Source organism: Eschrichtius robustus, chromosome 10 (assembly GCF_028021215.1).
Source record: "Eschrichtius robustus isolate mEscRob2 chromosome 10, mEscRob2.pri, whole genome shotgun sequence".
NCBI lineage: Eukaryota > Metazoa > Chordata > Mammalia > Artiodactyla > Eschrichtiidae > Eschrichtius > Eschrichtius robustus.
In genome coordinates, this window is record NC_090833.1 from 76,209,880 (window position 1) to 76,229,853 (window position 19,974).

A 19,974-nucleotide genomic window follows, 5' to 3' on the forward strand; every position below is an offset into this window, starting at 1 on the left:
ATTTTACATTTGGTAGTGTATATATGTCCATGCCACTCTCTCACTTCATCTCAGCTTATCCTTCCCCCTCCCTGTGTCCTCAAGTCCATTCTCTACATCTGAGTCTTTATTCCTGTCCTGCCCCTAGGTTCTTTAGAACCATTTTTCTTTTTTCTTTTACATTCCATATATATGTGTTAGCATACGGTATTTGTTTTTCTCTTTCTGACTTACTTCACTCTGTATGACAGACTCTAGGTCCATCCACCTCACTACAAATAACTCAGTTTCGTTTCTTTGTATGGCTGAGTAATATTCCATTGTATATATGTGCCACATCTTCTTTATCCATTCATCTGTTGATGGACACAGGTTGCTTCCATATCCTGGCTATTGTAAATAGAGCTGCAATGAACATTGGGGTGCATGTGTCTTTTTGAATTATGGTTTTCTCAGGGTATATGCCCACTAGTGGGATTGCTGGGTCGTATGGTAGTTCTATTTTTAGTTTTTTAAGGAACCTCCATACTGTTCTCTGTAGTGGCTGTATCGATTTACATTCCCACCAACAGTGCAAGAGGGTTCCCTTTTCTCCACACCCTCTCCAGCATTTATTGTTTGTAGATTTTTTGATGATGGCCATTCTGACTGACACCTAGACTTTTTAAAAGCTGTTCAGACAAGATAGCTGTTTTAAATCCCATGAGGAACACTCTGGAAATGAACAAATATAAATTTCTTCCAGCTTTTGTAACAGATAAGCCCTAATCTCAGTGGCTTAAACCAGTAGTTTATTAGTTCTGTTTCAAGAAAACACCGAGGGACTTGTGCTTGTGTATTTTGTGGCTCCACACTCTTCTAGAGCTTTCTTTCAAGTCTTTGCCATTCCATATGGAGAAAGACAAAGAAAGAGGATTATGGATAAGAGGTTTTCATGAACCAGACCTGACAATAGCACTCGTAATTTTTGCTGTTATTTCATTCGCCAGAACTCAGTCATGTGGGTACACCTATGCATGGGAGGCTGGGAAATGAAGTTTAGCTACGTGCCTATGAGGAAGAGAAAATAGGCTTGGTAAGTAGCTAGCTATTCTCTGACAATATATAGATAGAAAGTATCAATCTATACGCATGGTTATATTTTAAGCTTCTATTGTTTATTTATAAGTTATTCCAGAAGGGATTTAGGCATCTGGAAAATTACTTTATCATCTATCTAAAATATTATTGATGGAATTTTACGTTCATTCAGCTGTTTTTTTGTTTTACGTATTGGAGAAATAAATACAATCCTATCTCTCCACATGAAGGTTTAAATTTGGTGCTTATTGATATAACCATCTTTGCCAGATAGAGAGTTGCATCTAATATTTCCATTTACGTGCCTATTCTGTTAAGAATACTAAGTCATACTGATAATGCTAATAATGACTTAACTAAGTATACTAAGTATAACTAAGGCTAATTAGTACAACTAGGTGTAACTAAGTCATTATTAGATTCCTGGGTGATTGATAGGAATTTTATCATTTTTCTAGCTACTTTGTAGATGAGAAAATGAAGGCAAATGAAGCTTTTATTTTAAAGCTATAAAGCAAAAAAGCTAAGCAAGGACATGTAATTTTTATATCTCAAGACACTTTTAATAGATTTTTGCCTCTAACTTTAGTAGATACTTGAGGACTTTATTTTAGCAACTGATGGCTGCCAAATGATTGCTTGAATTTCCTCCAGAAAAGAGTGGGAAACTACCCAAAAAGAAAGTATAATTCAATTCAACTCAATAAACACATTATAAGTACCTTGTATGTTCAAGGCAGAGAGCTGGGGACATAGAGTTAATACAATTCTTGTTCTTAAACAGTTAATAGTCTAGTAGGGAAACTGTCCAGTAAACAAATTAATGATTCAGTTTTCCCAAATTAGAATCAAATTACAACTTTAAACAAAGATGCATTTTACTACATTATTTAATATGTTAAAATATTACATAAAACAATGTCCAGTCATGGAGAAATAATTACATTATCTGTAATTCATCTCCTTAAACTGATTATTATGCAGGAATTAAAATCATGGTTATAAGAGATATTTAATAACTTGGAAAATTTTTACATGTAAAAATGTTAAGTAAAAAAAGTAGGATATAAATTTGTATCTATACTATGAATATAATTATAGGAAAATAGCCTTATGCATCAAACAAAAGATTGAAAAGAAATACACCAAAATGTTAAGTGTCAGAATAAATACCCATTAGTTGTAGCAACAGTCTATCAATTGTGGGATTTTTTTGTTTATTTGTCTTTGTTTAAAAAATGTTTTCAACGTGCATTACGTTCCTTTGAAAAAATGAACAGAACATAAAAATATAATGAAAGCCTTTTGAAATTCAATCACAGCAAGCCTCTGTTCTAGTGGATAACTGATATATAGACATGAACTGCTATAGCTTTTACTTAATCGGCCACATTATCAAGTTAGGAAAGAAGGCAGGTCCCCTTTTTGGTTACTCTTTCTATTTTCCCTGTCAATGTTATAGTGCTCTATAACTACCTTATGATTTCCTACCATATATTATGTACATGTCGTATCTTCTCTCCTAGAATCGATGCTCTTTGAGTTGACATCCAAGGACCTTAATGGAATAGCAGTTCTCAACCATGGTGCCTCCAAACCACAAATCTAGGGTAAGTCAGTGGAAAAGGACTCAAGTCATAGATGCTAGAAAGGGAACTACACATAAGCCTCAGCCCATGTGATCTGTGCAGTAGCTCTTTTCATACATGAATGTGCCTATTTGTGTCCTGAAGGAAAATCTTGTGCTCAACACGGTATCTTGCCCAAAGCATGGTAACCCTTTATTAACAGGTCCTAAGAACCAGAGCACAATGTTTCCAGATGCCAGTCCTTTGTTACCATAGCATGAGTTTTGTTAAATCAGTGTGTTATGTGCACTATTATTTAAATCAACTCATTTTTAAAACCTAAATACCCTAAAAGTAAAAATTTACCATACAATTTTAAATGGAAAACCAGGATGGAAAGTAGTAAATGGGAAATAATTTTAAAAACATAAATAATGGAAACAAAATAATATCACATTCTAGCTAAAATTTCTTATCTTCCAAGGCTCTGAGCCAGAGACCGCATCTCCATTTGGGACAATGGTCAGGGTTGGAGAGGTCTTAAAACCGAGTCTTCCTCTTCCTTGTAATCAGAAGATGGACAGTAAACTCAAAAGGGAATAACTTTATCCTCATTAATTCAGGGTTACTCAACTTTTTGTACCTGCTAAAATCAGAGGATCGCATTGGAATGCATCCCACACTTTGGGAAATAGGCAACAAGCTTTTCACTTCCGATATTTCAGTTAGAATGCTGTAGGAGCAATGAGACAGAAAGGATGATTTCAGAGTCAGTCAGATACCTGACAAACGCTGGAATAGGGACGTGCACTCAAGCCCTCTGTCTACACGCTCAACATTCTCTAACTCGCATCTCCTTCCTCTAATACCCTCTCCTCTCCGTTGAAGCCCTGGGCATCTAGTTTCATCTTATTGCTTGGCATCACTTGCTGTTGATAGAGTATTCATGAATATTCCATCCTTCAACTGAGTTATTTCTAATGAGGGCTCAGAGAAATCACAACTCAATTTCTTGTTTATTTCTTTCCATTGAAAATATATACACAGGGCTGAGAACTTAGTTTATATATACATATATACATGTGTGTGTTTTAGATTGAGTTGGTATCTGTGTGTCTCCTTGGAGATTACACATACATATTACTTATGTTTAAGACACACTATATATACATCATGGATACATGTGTGTATCATCTATCTATAGATATATACACATATTAAGGAGGCTTACATATGTTTGCCAGTTTATTTATATTTTGGTAAACATTTCTGGAATCATAGGGAATCACATCTTAAATATTATGTTTACCTTTATGCAATATACATGCCAATTATCTTCATTTGGATAAACTGTGTCGAAAGAAAACCAATAAATGGCTCAGCAAACTGAGATTTTTTTTTATGACTAAAAATGAAGGTGAAAAACAGATAAGGTATGAAAGAGCTCAGAGAGTATAAAACAGCATACATAAGGAAATAATTCTACAAATTCTAAATTTGTTTCATGGAAAGTAATGTCATTCAAGGTTTTAAATCAGCCAATTCAGGGGTATAATTCATAGGTTATGTTTATGTGAACCTTTGGTTGACTATTTAAAACCAGGTGAAATCTTAATTTGGTTTTCAGATAAGACCACTGTGATTTAAACTAGGCCAGTTAGTACCTAATAATGTGGGTCCAGAGAAAAGGCAATTTTAACAATTTATAGGCCTTAAGTATCTCCCCATATTACATTTCAAAATGATGACAATTAAAATATTTATTAGATGCTTACTTTATATGCATTATATTATTTAGTTGTCAAAATAACCTCCCTCTGAGATAAGAACTGTTCTTGTTACCATTTTCTATAGACAAGAAAACTGAGTCTCTAGGTTAGGTTAAATTTACTCATCCAAGGTGGCGCAGCAAAGAAGTGGTACAAGTGATATTTAAACTAAGGTCTCTGTGGTTCTAAAGCCCTAGTGACACTGGTAAAAACAACCCTGGGTGGTAGGTGGTATTATTCCTATTCTCTTGGTAGAATATGCAATTGAGCCTTAGGGAGAGCTGAGCAGCCAGGTCAAGGCCATTCTTGTAGCAAGTGGCAGGGCAAGGATTCTAACCCAGCTCTGTCATTGACTCCAAAGCCTAGCTGGGCTTCCTCTGCCCATCTTTGAAAAAAATGTAGGTCTGCCATAGCAGAGAAACAAAGAACTGCTATTTTTCAACATATTTTATGAATTACATAAGCAGCATTTATTATATAATTGGTCTTAGCTTTTCTAAGGCCCCATGTTCTCAGCATGGCAAAACCCAAGGTTGGGGGGAGGTACACCTGTGTCCACTCTGGTGATCTAGGTTTTATACAGGTAGAGTGACCATAGAGGAAACCACCCAAACTGGGACACTCCTGTGAAGGGGTGGGTGCACTATTCATAATATTCTGGGCAACAAGTAAAAAACATGAAGTGTCCCAGTCAAAGGAGGCATTTGGCCACTATCCCGGGAGCATGTAGATTTCCCTCCTGATGGTCACAGGCTGGTGTTTCCCTTGGTTCAGGGGTTCTGTTACAACTATTCTTCCCCTGGATGCTGATCTCAAAACTGAGTTCTTTCAACATCAATATGACGAAAAATATATCTTTTGATCTTAATTGATTGATCTAGTTTTAGGAAAAAATTGTCTAAGATTAAGTAAATGGTCTGGGGTTAGAACTGAGCAAATTCTCCTGACTTTTGAGGGCTACGCTATCTTTACAGCCAGGGGACTGGAACAGTAAGAAGTTACCCTAAGTAAACAACATTGATTTTTGTGTTCTGTTTTTGCTCTGGGAAGAGCGATGCTTTTGACTTCTATTAAACCTGAGGAAATATTGCCTTTGACTCTCAGTCCTTGTTCTGAACTCCAGTGTGAGAAATTTGTACAGTGGACTGTGCTATTTTCTGTCAAAAATGTTATAATGGGAAACCAAGTTCAAAGACTTGGAATTGGCAACCAGTTATCAAGAAATCAGGCATAATGGTATGCAATGGAAACAGACACATCATGAAAATAGCTGACATGGAAAGGGAATAGGAAATTTTGGACAGTCTTACCTGACTCCAGTGCCCAATCTTGCAACTGGGGAGAAGTATGTTAACCATGGCACGTAAACTCAGGGAGTCTCAGTTTCATAATGTCAAGGATAATATCTCTACCTTTCAACTATTGGTTGAGATTTTTAAATAAATTAAGTACATAGAGTAGTTGGCAGATAGGAAGCCCTTACCAAATCTTGGTTCTCTCCTCATTTTACTTAAAGTAGCAAAGTCACACTCCAAGTTCTATATAACAAGACTGTTTAACTGTATTTTTCACATCATCAATCATATAAAGTCACAAGCTCTCTTTCTTTTCTCTTCCCTTCTTATCTTTCTTTAGTCCTCCCTCCCTCCATTTTTCCTTCTGTCTTTCTTTTTCTCATTCCATCTTCCTCCTTTCTTCCTACTCTCCCTTACCTCTTTCCCATCGTATTCAAACAAAGACTTAAGGTGGCCAAAGTATTATAAAATGTGACCTCCTGCACACAAAAAATAATTTGATGGAATTAGAAATTTGACCTTTCAAGAATTCATCATTATCAAAATAATTAACCATTTAATTAATCATATGTCAAGTTTGTTTATAAGACCTTTTGGGAAGGATTTCAAAGACCACATCTCTTATAAAGCTAACACTTAAAGAATGTGCAAACTGAGGACAACATTTTTCCTCTGGAGAATAAAATTCTCTATAGCAAATAGACACATGAATATTAACTTTAGATAAAATGCTCTTCAAATTTAGTTTGATTCCTTAAAGACAAATACAAAAATATTAGAATATGTACATATTTAAGTCTTTTACTATCCTTAGATGGAAACTTCAATGTTAGTGTTCATGTTTTTTTTTATTCTTTTCTTTGACACTTTCCCCATGGGACTTCAATAATGGGTCCTGGAATGGAACAAAAGTCACAGAAAGATTTATAAAAGGGGAATGAAGGTATGTAGGTAAAAGAAAGAGAAGAAAGTTGAATAATCAAACTCTTTTGTCTTGGTTTAGGAGATGGTGAGGGCATCTAAGGATTTATTGTATGAATATAATTTTCCAGTACTTTTTAGCATCAGCAGCTGGGTTCTGGTAATTGAACTCTGATTACTGCATAAAGAAGTGAAAAATAGATGTTAATTAGATAAAATTGTCTGAAGAGAATAGCAATGTTTAGGAAACCTGGGACACGAGAAAGGCTTTCTTCAAGTCTGTTTAACAAGGGAAAGTTTCCCCTCTTCATCCTAATCCTCCTTTCTCTATCTTCTCAAAAATCCTCCTCAGAGTCCTCTAACAACCTGTCCTGAACAAGTCAATGCTCCACTGTACAGAGTCTGGGATAACACTGACCTGTCCAGTGATGGAAACCTTGGGATTTGAATGTGGCACACCACCACCACCAATCTACAATCTCTTCACCAGCGAGGCCAATTTAAAGAATAAAAGGCCTTACTGTCTTTCGTCCAAGTAGAAATTTTGGGGTATTCCAGATGAGAGCGCTGACTTTGTATTTTCTGGACCAGTGAAAATGAAGGTCCCAGGCTGCTATGTTGGGGATGCAGGAGAGAGGCTACTCCGAGCTGCTATCCTCTGCGACAACGCCATCTGGGTCCCTTTACAGTCTTCCTGGGATTGAGGTCAACAGCTCCAATTGAAAACCTTTTATTTCTCTGCACTCTTTTATTAGGAGTCATCACAGGTCTCTAGAGAAAGCTTTTGGGTGGGTTTTGAGTGCTGGGGGACCTGTGTAGTTTTGTAGAAGGATAGGAATGCATGGAAACAGAAGGCAGAGTCAGCTTCCTATTAAGTCACCAAAGGCCTGCAGGTACTATTTATTGGGATAACGGGAAAGTCCTTGACAAACCTGTAACACCATCCACCCAAGGCCAGTCACCATGACTGTGTTCATTGCCACATAGTATTGCATGCTTTTATTCAGGGATTATCATCAGAACAGTAAAAGTTCCCAGAATAAAAGCACTATTCTTCCTGTTTACTGAATGTAATTTTTGACCATTGATAGTTGGGTTTCACAAACAGGGAGTAGGTAATTAAAATATCATTAAATGCATTTGATTTACTCAAAAGTTGAAACTGCAGCCATCATTAAGGTGAGTGAAGAGAAAGTTAATTTCTTATCACTTTAGGGGTAAAAAGAGTCAATAGGAGAAATATATGAATACTATTCTCAGCCTAATTGGGGAATTCCAAGCCTATTTAATGCTAGAAAATCCCAAAATGCTACTTGTTTTTTGGAAATATTTGCTGTAAGAGTCAAAGATGGGAGATTTAGAAACACTGTGATAACTTATCAAATCTGCCCCAGACACACTCAACATACTTCATTTTGTTGCCAGAGAAGTTATTAAATATCTAGACCTCTGATTTGCATTCTAGGACTATAAGAATAAAGACCTGGGGACACTTTTTCTTCATCATGGGTTTAGCTTTGTGGACTCTGACTACAGAAATAATTATTTAGATAACAGCAAAGGGATGAGAGATAAATTCTGTGTGCCTAATCCACATTTTTGGTTACTGGCAAGAATTCAGTGATTGATTAGAGTTAAGAAGTCAATACTGTGATTAACTCTCTACTTAATGTGCCAGTCTTAGTAACATACTATTTAAAATATCTTTCTTTTTAAAAGTGCCCTTTAAGGAAAATGTGTGTGTTTGGTTCAGGATACCTGACCTACTGGAATAGTGGTGTGCTGGTAAATGTTTAACAGCCAGTTTTCCAAAAGAAAAAAGTCCCCTGTTTTCTAGCCATTACTGATTCCTGTGGTGTAAATACTCCCACTAAAGCCCATCTCTACCTGACATGATATCAGCATATTGATAATTTTTTGTGAAAAATTATCAATTGACTCTTGCAAAACTGGTACAATTTGGATCCAACACACATAGTAACTGAAACCTACCACTTTGAATTAAATAACTTCATATATATTAACTAGGGCAGTATTTTATAGATCGTATATAATTTTGTATATAAACTTTATGTGATCAAATGTGGTAACAAATTCCCTGTATTTAAAAAAATTGTTATTGACTGGGGGGTGGAGAGACAAGATGGCAGAGTAGAAGGACTTGAGCTCACCCCCTCTCACGAAAACACCAAAGTCACAACTAACTGCGGAACAAACCATCAACAAAAAAAGACTAGAACCTACCAAAAAAGATATTCTACATCCAAAGACAAAGAAGAAGCCATAATGAGATGATGGTAGGAGGGGTGCTTTCATGAGAAAATCAAATCCCGAACCCACCACGTGGGTGACCCACAAACTGGAAAACAACTATATCACAGAAGTTCTCCCACAGGAGAGTTCTGAGTCCCACGTCGGGCTCCCCAGCCTGGGGGTCTGGCATAGGGAAGAGGAACTCCCAGAGCATTTAGCTTTGAAGGCAAGTGGGGCTTGAGTGCAGGAACTCCACAGGACTGGGGGAAGCAGAGACTCCACTCATGGAGGGTGCACACAAGTTTCATATGCACTGGGCCTCAGGGCAAAGCAGTGACGCCATAGGAACCTAGGCCAGACCTACCTGTGGGTCTTGGAGGGTCTCCTGGGGAGGCAGGGGATGGCTGTGGCTCACTGGACACTGGTGGCAGAGGCCCCAGGGAATATTAATCGTTGTGAGTTCTCCCAGAGGTCTCCATTTTGGCACTGAGACCTGGCCCTACCCAACAGCCTGTGGGCTCCAGTGTTGGGCCGCTTCAGGCAAAACAACCAACAGGGTGGGGACACAGCCTCACCTACCAGCAGACGGGCTGCCTAAAGTTGTCCCGAGCCCACAGCCACCTCTAAACACACCACTTGACATGGCTCTGCCCACTAGAGGGACAACAGCCAGCTCCACCCACCAGGGGGTAGGCACCAATCATTCCCACTAGGAAGCTTGCACAAGCCCCTGGACCAACTTTACCCATCAGGGGACAGACATCAGAAACAAGGGGAACTACAGTTCTGCGCCTGCAGAATGGAAACCACAAACACAGAAAGTTAGACAAAATGAGATAGATAGCAGAGAAATACATTCTAGATGAAGGAACAAGATGAAACCCCAGAAGAACAACTAAGTGAAGTGCAGATAGGCAATCTACCTGAAAAAGAATTCAGAGTAATGATAAAAAAGATGATCCAAGATTTTGGAAATAGAATGGAGGCACGGACTGAGAAGATACAAGAAATGTTTAACAATGAGCTAGAAGGTTTACAGAACAAACAAAAGGAGATGAACAATACAATAAATGAAATGAAAAATACACTAGAAGGAATCAATAGCAGAGTAAGTGAGGCAGAAGAACGGATAAGTGACCTGGAAGACAGAATGGTGGAAATCACTGCCATGGAACAGAATAGAGAAAAAAGAATAAAAAGAAATGAGGACAGTCTCAGAGACCTCTGGGACAACATTAAACACAACAACATTCACATTATAGGGGTCCCAGAAGGAGAAGAGAGAGAGAAAGGACCTGAGTAAATACTGGAAGGGATTGTAGCCAAAAACTTTCCTAACATGGGAAAGGAAACACTCAAGTCCAGGAAGCACAGAGATTCCCATACAAGATAAAAACCAAGGAGGAACATGCCAAGATACCTATTAATCAAATGGACAACAATTAAAGACAAAGAGAAAATACTAAAACAACAAGGGAAAAGCAACAAATAACATACTAAGGGAATCCCCATAAGGTTATCAGCTGATTTTTCAGCAGAAACTCTGCAAGCCAGAGGGAGTGGCAGGATATTTTTAAAGTGATGAAAGGGAAAAACCTACAACCAAGATTACTCTACCCAGCAAGACTCTCATTCAGACTTGACGGAGAAATCAAAAGCTTTACAGACAAGCAAAAACTAAGAAAATTCAGCACCACCAAACCAGCTTTACAACAAATCCTAAAGGAACTTCTCTAGGTGGAAAAGAAAAGGCCACAACTAGAAACAAAATTACAAATAGGAAAGCTCAATGGTAAAGGCAAACATACAGTAAAGGTAGGAAATCATCCACACCACAAATATGATATCAAAACCAGAAATTGTGAGAAGAGGAGAGCACAAATGCAGGATATTGGAAATGCATTTGAAATTAAGAGACCGGCAACTTAAAACTATGTATCTATATCTATATCTATATCTATATATATATATACCTATATCAAAACCTCATGGTAATCACAAGCTGGAAATCTACAATAGATATACACACAAAAACGAAAAAGCAATTGAAACACAACACTAAAGATAGTCATCAAATCACAAAATAAATGAAAGGAAACAAAAGCACGATGATGCAAAACCTATGGGATGCAGCAAAAGCAGTTCTAAGAGGGCAGTTTATAGCAACACACTTTTACCTCAGGAAATAAGAAAAACCTCAAATAAACAACCTAACCCCACACCTAAAGCAAGTGGAGAAAAGAGAACAACCAAACCCAAAGCTAGTAGAAGGAAAGAAATCATAAACATCAGAGCAGAAATAAATAGAGACAAAGAAAACAATAGAAAAGATCAATGAAAGTAGAAACTGGTTCCTTGGAAAGATAAACAAAGTTGATAAAACTTTAGCAAGACTCATCAAGAAAAAAAAAGGGAGAGTACTCAAATCAATAAAATTAGAAATGAAAAGGAGAAGTTACAATGGACACTGCAGAAACACAAATGATCATATGAGACTACTACAAGCAGCTATACACCAACAAAATGGACACCCTAGAAGAAACAGACAAATTCTTAGAAAGGTGCAACCTTCCAAGACTGAACCAGGAAGAAATAGAAAACATGAAGAGACCAATCATGACTACTGAAATTGCAACTGTGATTAAAAACCTTCCAACAAACAAAAGTCCAGGACCAGACGGCTTCACAGGCGAATTCTATCAAACATTTAGAGAAGGGTTAACACCTATCCTTCTTAAGCTATTCCAAAAAATTGCAGAGGAAGGAACACCCCCAAACTCTTTCTATGAGGCCACCATCATCACCCTGATACCAAAACCAGACAAAGATACCACAAAAGAAGAAAATTATAGGCCAGTATCACTGATGAACATAGACGCAAAAATCCTCAGCAAAATAATAGCAAACTGAATCCAACAATACATTAAAAGGATCATACACCATGATCAAGTGGGATTTATCCCAGGGATGCAAGGATTTTTCAATATCTGCAAATCAATCAGTGTGATACACCACATTAACCAACTGAAGAATAAAAACCATATGATCATCTCAATAGATGCAGAAAAACTTTTGACAAAATTTAACACCCATTTATGAAAAAAACTCTCCAGAAAGTGGGCCTAGAGGGAACCTACCTCAATATAATAAAGGCCATATATGACAAACCCTCAGCTAACATCATTTTCAACAGTAGAAAGCAGAAAGCATTTCCTCTAAGATCAGGAATGAGACAAGGATGTCCATTCTTGCCACTTTTATTCAACATAGTTTTGGAAGTTCTAGCCATGGCAGTCAGAGAAGAAAAAGAAGTAAAAGGAATCCAAGTTGCAAAAGAAGAAGTGAAACTATCACTGTTTGCAGATGACATGATACTATACATAGAAAATCTCAAACATCCTACCAGAAAACTACTAGAGCTCATCAATGAATTTGGTAAAGTTGCAGGATACAAAATTAATACTCAGAAATCTCTTGCATTCCTATAAACTAACAACAAAAGATCAGAAAAAGAAATTAAGGAAACAATCCCATTTACCATTGCAACAAAAACAATAAAATACCTAGGAACAAACCTACCTAAGGAGGCAAAAGACCTGTACTCTGAAAACTATAAGATGCCGAGGAAAGAAATAGAAGGTGACACAAACAGATGGAAAGATGTACCATGTTCTTGGATTGGAAGAATCAATATTGTCAAAATGACTATACTACCCAAAGCAATCTACAGATTCAATGCAATCTCTATCAAATTACCAATGGCATTTTTCACAGAACTAGAACAAAAAATTTTACAAGTTGTATGGAAACACAAAAGACCCCGAATAGCCAAAGCAATTCTGAGAAAGAAAAATGGTGCTGGAGGAATCAGGCTTCCTGACTGCAGAGTATACTACAAAGTTACAGTCATCAGAATAGTATGGTACTGGCACAAAAACAGAAATATAGATCAGTGGAACAGGGTAGAAAGCCCAGAAGTAAACCCATGCACCTATGGTCAATTAATCTCTGACAAGGGAGGCAAGTATAGACAATGGAGAAAAGAGTGTCTCTTCAATAAGTGGTGCTGGGAAAACTGGACAGCTACATGTAAAAGAATGAAATTAGAACATTCTCTAACACCATACACAAAAATAAATTCAAAATGAATTAAAGACCTAAATGTAAGATTGAATACTATTGATATAAAACTCTTAGAGGAAAACATAGGCAGAACAATGACAAAAATCGCAGCAATATCTTTTTGGATCCATCTCTTAGAGTAATGAAAATTAAAACACAAATAAACAAATGCCATGTAATTAAACTTAAAAGCTTTTGCACAGCAAAGGAAATCATAAACGAAACAAAACGACAACCCATAGAATGGGAGAAAACATTTGCAAACAATGCAACTGACAAGGGATTAATCTCCAAAATACACAAACAGCTCATGGAACTCAATATCAAAAAAACAGACAACCCAATCCAAAAATGGGCAGAAGATCTAAATAGACATTTCCCCAAGAAGATGTACAAGATGACCAAAAAGCACATGAAAAGATGCTCGATATCGCTAATTATCAGAGAAATGCAAATCAAAACTGCAATGAGGTATCACCTCACACCGGTCAGAATGGACGTCCTCAAAAAGTGTACAAACAATAAATGCTGGAGAGGGTGTGGAGAAAAGGCAACTCTCCTTCGCTGTTGGTGGAAATGTAAATTGGTACAACCACTATGGCGAACAGTATGAAGGTTCCTTAAAAAACTAAACATAGAACTACCATATGACCTAGCAATTCCACTCCTGGGCATATATCTGGAGAAATCCATAATTGGAAAAGATACATGCACCCCAATGTTCATTGCAGCACTATTTGTAATAGCCAAGACATGGAAGCAACCTAAATGTCCATCAACAGAGGAATGGATAAAGAAGATGTGGTACATATATACAATGGAATATTACTCAGCCATAAAAAAGAATGAAATAATGCCATTTGCAGCAACATGGATGGACCTAGAGATTATCATACTAAGTGAAGTAAGTCAGAGAAAGACCAATATCATATGATATCACTTATATGTGGAATCTAAAAAAATGATACAAATGAACTTATTTACAGAACGTAAACAGACTCACGGGCTTTGAAAACAAACTTATGGTTACCAAAGGAGAAAGGTGGGGGGGAGGGATAAATTAGGAGTTTGGGATTAACATATACACACTACTATATATAAAATAGATAATCAACAAGGACCTACTGTATAGCACAGGGACCTCTACTCAACATTCTGTAATAACCTATATGGGAAAAGAATCTGAAAAAGAATGGATGTATGTATATGTATAACTGAGTCACTTTGCTGTATGCCTGAAACTAACACAACATTGTAAATCATCTATAATATAAAATAAAAATTAAATGAAAAAAATTGTTATTGAGTACAAAATGCTGGTGTGCCTCCTTTTACAAAACTGATTGTTTCTGAAGAGCTGCAAGTGAATTGAAAATTTCTCAAATTCATTACAAGACAAACTAATATAATTTTATGTGCATGTCTTAAAATGAAAATTTCTTCTATTACAAATATACATATTTAATTTTTCTTTTGTGTTACTACATTTTCACATTTGGGAGCTATGTAGTAAAGTGAGAGAGGCTCTTCATCACATGTGGTGCTGATGATTTGAGAGCAAGTGTCTATTAGGCCTCATCTTGAGGACTGGAAGGCAGTACAGACTAATTGTTAGGCCTGTGGGTTCTTGAGTCAGACTAGTTCTGCCACCTGCTACCTGAATGAATGAAGTTGGGAAGTTACTTAACTTTTCTGCTTCAATTTTCCTTCTGTAAAATGGGATAATAACAGTATTTACCTCATAGTATTGTCACAGGCTTCAACAAGTTTAATATACGTAAAGTGCTTAGAATAGTGCCTGCAACCTATAAGGACCACATACTGCTGTTTTTATGGCCCCTCATGATGTATTTGGGGAAGGCAGTTGACTTAAGCTAGGAGTACAGAACTTAATAAATATTGCCTTAGATGAGTTGTCTCAAGGTAGGGGGCCCAGCAATCTGTGTTTTAACAAGCTCTGCGGGTAAATCTGATGCACACTGAAATTTGAGTACCACTGTTTGAGATTACCACGAGGAATTCCTGAGTTCCAGAAGAGTTAGCATTCTTTCCAGAGGATTTGACTGATCATTTGAAGATTAGCTGTACCAGAATCACCTGTAGAGCTTGTTTAAAATGATCCACATTTGTGTAAAGTGTGAGAAAATACTTAAATATGTCTTGACTATATGTGAATAAAACAGCTCTGGAAGAATACAAAGATAATATTGGTTACTTCCATGGAAGGCAACTGGGTAGATGAGAGGAAGAGGTGGGAGAGAAAATGTTTATTATATCTACTCTTGTCCCTTTTGAATTTTGAATGATACACAATTTAAAATTTTAAAACTTGTACTATAAATATTATAAATTAAATTTTATATATGTATGTATATAATACAGATCTGGGGGTTTTATCCCAAGCATACTAACTCGGAATCTACAATAGCACCTGCCAAATCAGAATCCTTGTGGTAGATTTCTAGAATATCTATGTAGTTGCCTTGGTTATCATGATGGCATATAGGCAGATACCTATCTATTGCTTATTTCCATAGTGTAAATACTCCCACCATGACCAATTTCTAGCTGTGCTAGTGGTTTGATGTTGCTAAATTGTTCTCTTCATTGGGCCAACAGAAAAAAAAGGAGACATATCCATATATGGATAGATGAAAGGCATAGTTATGGCTTGTATCACCTGGAAAGCCTTTATATATGATGAAATATTATTGGGACTATGAGGTAGGAGCCTTGGCTTCTATCTGATCCTGACACTAACTGGGTAACTGGGTAAGACCCTTAACTTTTCCATCTCTCAGTTTCCGTATCTATCAAATGGGGACATTAATAACTGTCTTACTTACATCACTGGGTCAAGTGGGATTAGATCCAACACAACTTCTAAGATGCAAAGTTAATGAAAAAGGTCATTAAATTTGGCTTTGATAAATCGATTGCACATTTAGGGCGTTTTAGTAACACTTTGAATTTAGTTGGGACAGAAATCTCTTACACGCCAAATGGGACGTGAGTTTCTAAATAATTTTAAAATTGTACAAAACTATGTTTAAAAATCTCTTTCTCCCAGTAAGAAAATGCAGGGGAGATTAGTTGCCTGTCTTTAATCCCATTCAGGTTGTACAAAGTATGTGAATTTTACAGTATCTCTAAGACTGTGAAAGAGTTTATTATTCCAACAGAACTGAACACATTCGACTAAAATTGATCCACAATGCCCTTGCCAAAAGAAAAGCACTCACTTTATCTGAATTATTATTAATTAGCTTCCCACACAGGCTGTAAAAGTGCCACATGTGAACCTGCCCAAACATAAGACGGAGGTAAATGAAATGATGGCTCGGGCAGTGAAATAGAACAATACCGGAAGGGGCTTTCCTTCCTGGCACATGGCCTGCCTCACTATCCTTTTGTTACAGCAGATGAAGCTGGTGCCTGAGTTCGAGTGTCACGTGGAGAGCTGCTTGGCCTCCCCACAGAGGGACCTGTCCTCAACGTCTCTGCCTGAAGTCAGCCTTCCGGGAAGGAACATGGACCATTCTTACAAGACAGACTTCTCCAGTTTTGAACCAGAGTCCCTCTTTGCAGCAGAACTGTTACATCATGACTTAAACTACGCCTTTCTGCTGAGGCACATCCAGAGTTTGTATTTCCATAGAATAATTTTTGAGACCAAATTACCTGAATTCAGAAAACCTCTGAATAATGAAATAGCTATAATTTATATGCCAGACACTGTGCTGGCTTCTCTGTGTATCACCTCATGTACTCCTCACACCTGTATGAAGGAGGTACTGCTGTCATCTGTTTGGTGGATGACACGATTGATTCTCAGAGCCCTTAGGAAATGGACTTGATGTCACATGCTCACAGTAGGTCTGGCTCTGTCATCTCTACTTTTATCCACTGCGCTGTACGGCCCCCTCTTTCTAAAAAAAAAGACTATTCAAACATTTTACCTTCATTTTTTCAATGGATTTAAGTTGTAGGAAGGAGATTCATTAAGTTGTATGAAGGTACAAATCTAAATGTTGTACACTTTCTACAGTTCCCAGGAGAGCAGATGTTGGGCCACGAGTCAGACTAGCTGGAAAAGAATTCTCTGTGTGACAGGAATACGCTATGAGCTGGACCACTCCCGTGATATTTTGCAGAACCTTCTGTATATTTTTTGATCTAAGTTTGGTTTCGAGCACAGACATCTCTGTGAGAAATCCCATGAGAAGATTCCACTAAGGCAGCGACAAAGACTCGTGTTCCAATCGACTTTTTATGTAAATGGAAAAAAAAATGAATTGGAAGCACACACCTGAAAATTCATAAGAGGCTCTCTCTCAGTAATTATGAAATATTAATGGAAATAGACTCTAGGCATCATGCTAAAATTCGGACTTTGTCTCCATTTTTTCTCTTTCAAAAAAGCAGACGACCAGAAGGGAGAATGGTGCTCACAACCACACCATAGGCATGAAGACGGGAGGTGGCATTTCACAGTCACTCCGAACGGTCAATATCTGAGAATTAAACCTCCCAGACAACCAGGGAAGCTTCACCTGCTGGGAATATTCATGCCCCTCTGGGTGACGAATTCATTACTTCAGGAGACAGAGAACTCGAAGGGCGCCCGACAATTTTTTCTGTGGCTTACCCTTATGTCCTCAAAAGAAAAATATGTTTTGCTTTTGCACTTCCCCAGGTTACCATGACTCCGTGGCTACTAGTATAAATAGAAATAAACTATTCAGAAGCATCTGTTACAAATGATAATATTCTAGGGAGAACGCTTGATGACATATCCTCAGAAGACAAATTTTATTAAAAATAAAAAAGTGTGAGTATGATAAACAGCAGCACTATCACAGTATACTTTTAAAATATTTATTTAAAATATTACTACTGTGTTAGTGAAATATTTAAAGTGGTTATCTGAACTGCTCCCCAATCACATGGAAGCCTAAACATGTCACCAGCCAATACAGCAGTCTCACACTGGCACCATGCTTTACAGAAAACAATTCATGCCAAAGAGTGACTGCAACTGTTTTTAACAGGAAAGAAATACATCTCAAATTAAACAAGTGCTGAGACCAGACATTAAGAGATGCGGCAAGCTGTTTGCCCCAGATTCAGGCTCTGCAAACAAGCCCCGGTGGGCGTCAATGAAAACATTTTTGGTTCAGTTGAGTGTGTGCTCTACTGCTTTTAGCTCCCTCTTTCTGGATAGTGTCTCCGGAGAGGACCTCTCATCAAAGAGCCTTTTCGACCTGGCCACACTTTATATTGTTTTTGTCTCTTGTACCCTTTGCTTCTGGGATGGGATGGATGTAAGAACAATTCATCTCCAGATTCAGCTTTGACATTGATTCCATCCTGAATTCTAAAATCTTGCCAGGCTTCTTTAGCCTCTAAGTGAGCGATCTTTAGTTGAACTGCAATTCAGTGCAACAATACTTTGGAGGAACACTGATCACGTGGCTGGAAAGAGACAAACAGGTTCTACCTGGGAGAATTTACTTCTAAATGGAGTCTCTCCTAGACTTACTTATTATTATTTTTAATATAGAATCCAGCAAAAAGGGCTGAGATGCCATTGAATAGCTCCATAAAACTCTCCTCACACACATTTTGATAAACCTAATGCTTCAAAGTTGAAAAGCAGAAAATACAGAAAAGTGGTTGATTCTTTTGAATAATAATTGATATCACTGATTGAGAGGGTACTATATGCCATGCACTGTGCCAAGAACTTTACTCACCATTTACCAACCCCAAAAGGAAAACTACCTTCTATTTCACAGAACTCAAGGCTCAGAGGAGTCAAGTCACTTGCTCAAGGTCACACAGCTGCTAAGTGGTGCAACTGGAATTTGAACATTGATGAATCCTATTCCAAACTCCGTGCACTTAACTGCTAAACCTAAAATAGGAAATATGCTTCGCATTGTGTAACAAATCTAATCCATGGGAATGGCTACCCGAAGCACTGGGTTGAGAAGGCTGTGTGTGTGGGCTCACCAGGAAAGAGGATCAGATTAATTAGCCGTGCAAGGTTAGTGGAACTCTTGTGCCAGGATTTACCATCTTCATTTCCATTTTACTGTCCCTCAAGTCATTGATCTTTATGTCCTATTTCAGTTTGCTATGAGTTTAACACACACAGGAAGGAAATGCAGTGAAGTGGGAAGACATAGGGTTAACGTACTCCTGGGTCACTCTTTCACTCGGTTATCTGGGAGAGGTCACTTAGTCTGTTTTTCATATATGTCCTGAAGGAACTGAACTGGATGATCTTTAGGATTAAATATAATGTGTAAATATATATTTTAAAATTATCGTACCAATGAAGTAGTTTTTAAATTATCTTGTGAATTTTGTTTTATGTCATTTTCTATTCTCTTCCTGCTAGTAATCTACCTCAATGGAAAAGAAAAAGAGGTGTGATAAAGTACATAATCTTTATGGAAAGCAGAAGCATGCATTTTACTTCCCCTCCAGCTCACTTCTGCAATGTCAAGACAATTTGGAAGAACATTCCACTGTGATCCTTCGATATTAAGGACAATAAGAAAATGAAAGATATCCCGTCATAATAAGTGGAAAAATTCTATTATCACATATTAAAGGACAAAGGCTTACAAAGGAAATACTAAAACCAACTCTTTCTCAGAAATAAGCAAACCAAACCCTTAATGTAAATGAGAACCAACTGAAAACCAGAGTTGTTTTAAAAGTGTGGTTCAAGGACCTACTGTATAGCATAGGGAACGCTGCTCAATATTATGTAACAACCTAAATGGGAAAAGAATTTGAAAAAGAACAGATACACGTATATGTCTAAGTGAATCACTCTGCTGTACACCTGAAACTATCACAACATTGTTAATCAACTATGCTCCAATATAAAATACAAAGTTAAAAAAAAGAACTCCTGCAAATCAATACTAAAAAAGACAGACAACCCAATGTAAACACAGACAAAAAACTGAA

At 37.3% G+C, this 19,974-nt stretch overlaps 1 long non-coding RNA gene across 2 annotated transcripts in view; it reads left to right on the forward strand.

The window, feature by feature from the left end:
- Positions 1-19,243, forward strand: part of LOC137770094 (uncharacterized) — a 38,396-nt gene extending 19,153 nt beyond the window's left edge. The window contains exons 9-11 of one of the 2 annotated variants that reach the window (XR_011075124.1): positions 969-1,054; positions 2,586-2,669; positions 16,407-19,243. This is a non-coding gene — a long non-coding RNA (uncharacterized lncRNA). The remainder of the gene's footprint in view (positions 1-968; positions 1,055-2,585; positions 2,670-16,406) is intronic. The other variant, XR_011075125.1, reaches the window with a different exon arrangement.
- Positions 19,244-19,974: the final 731 nt, after the last annotated feature.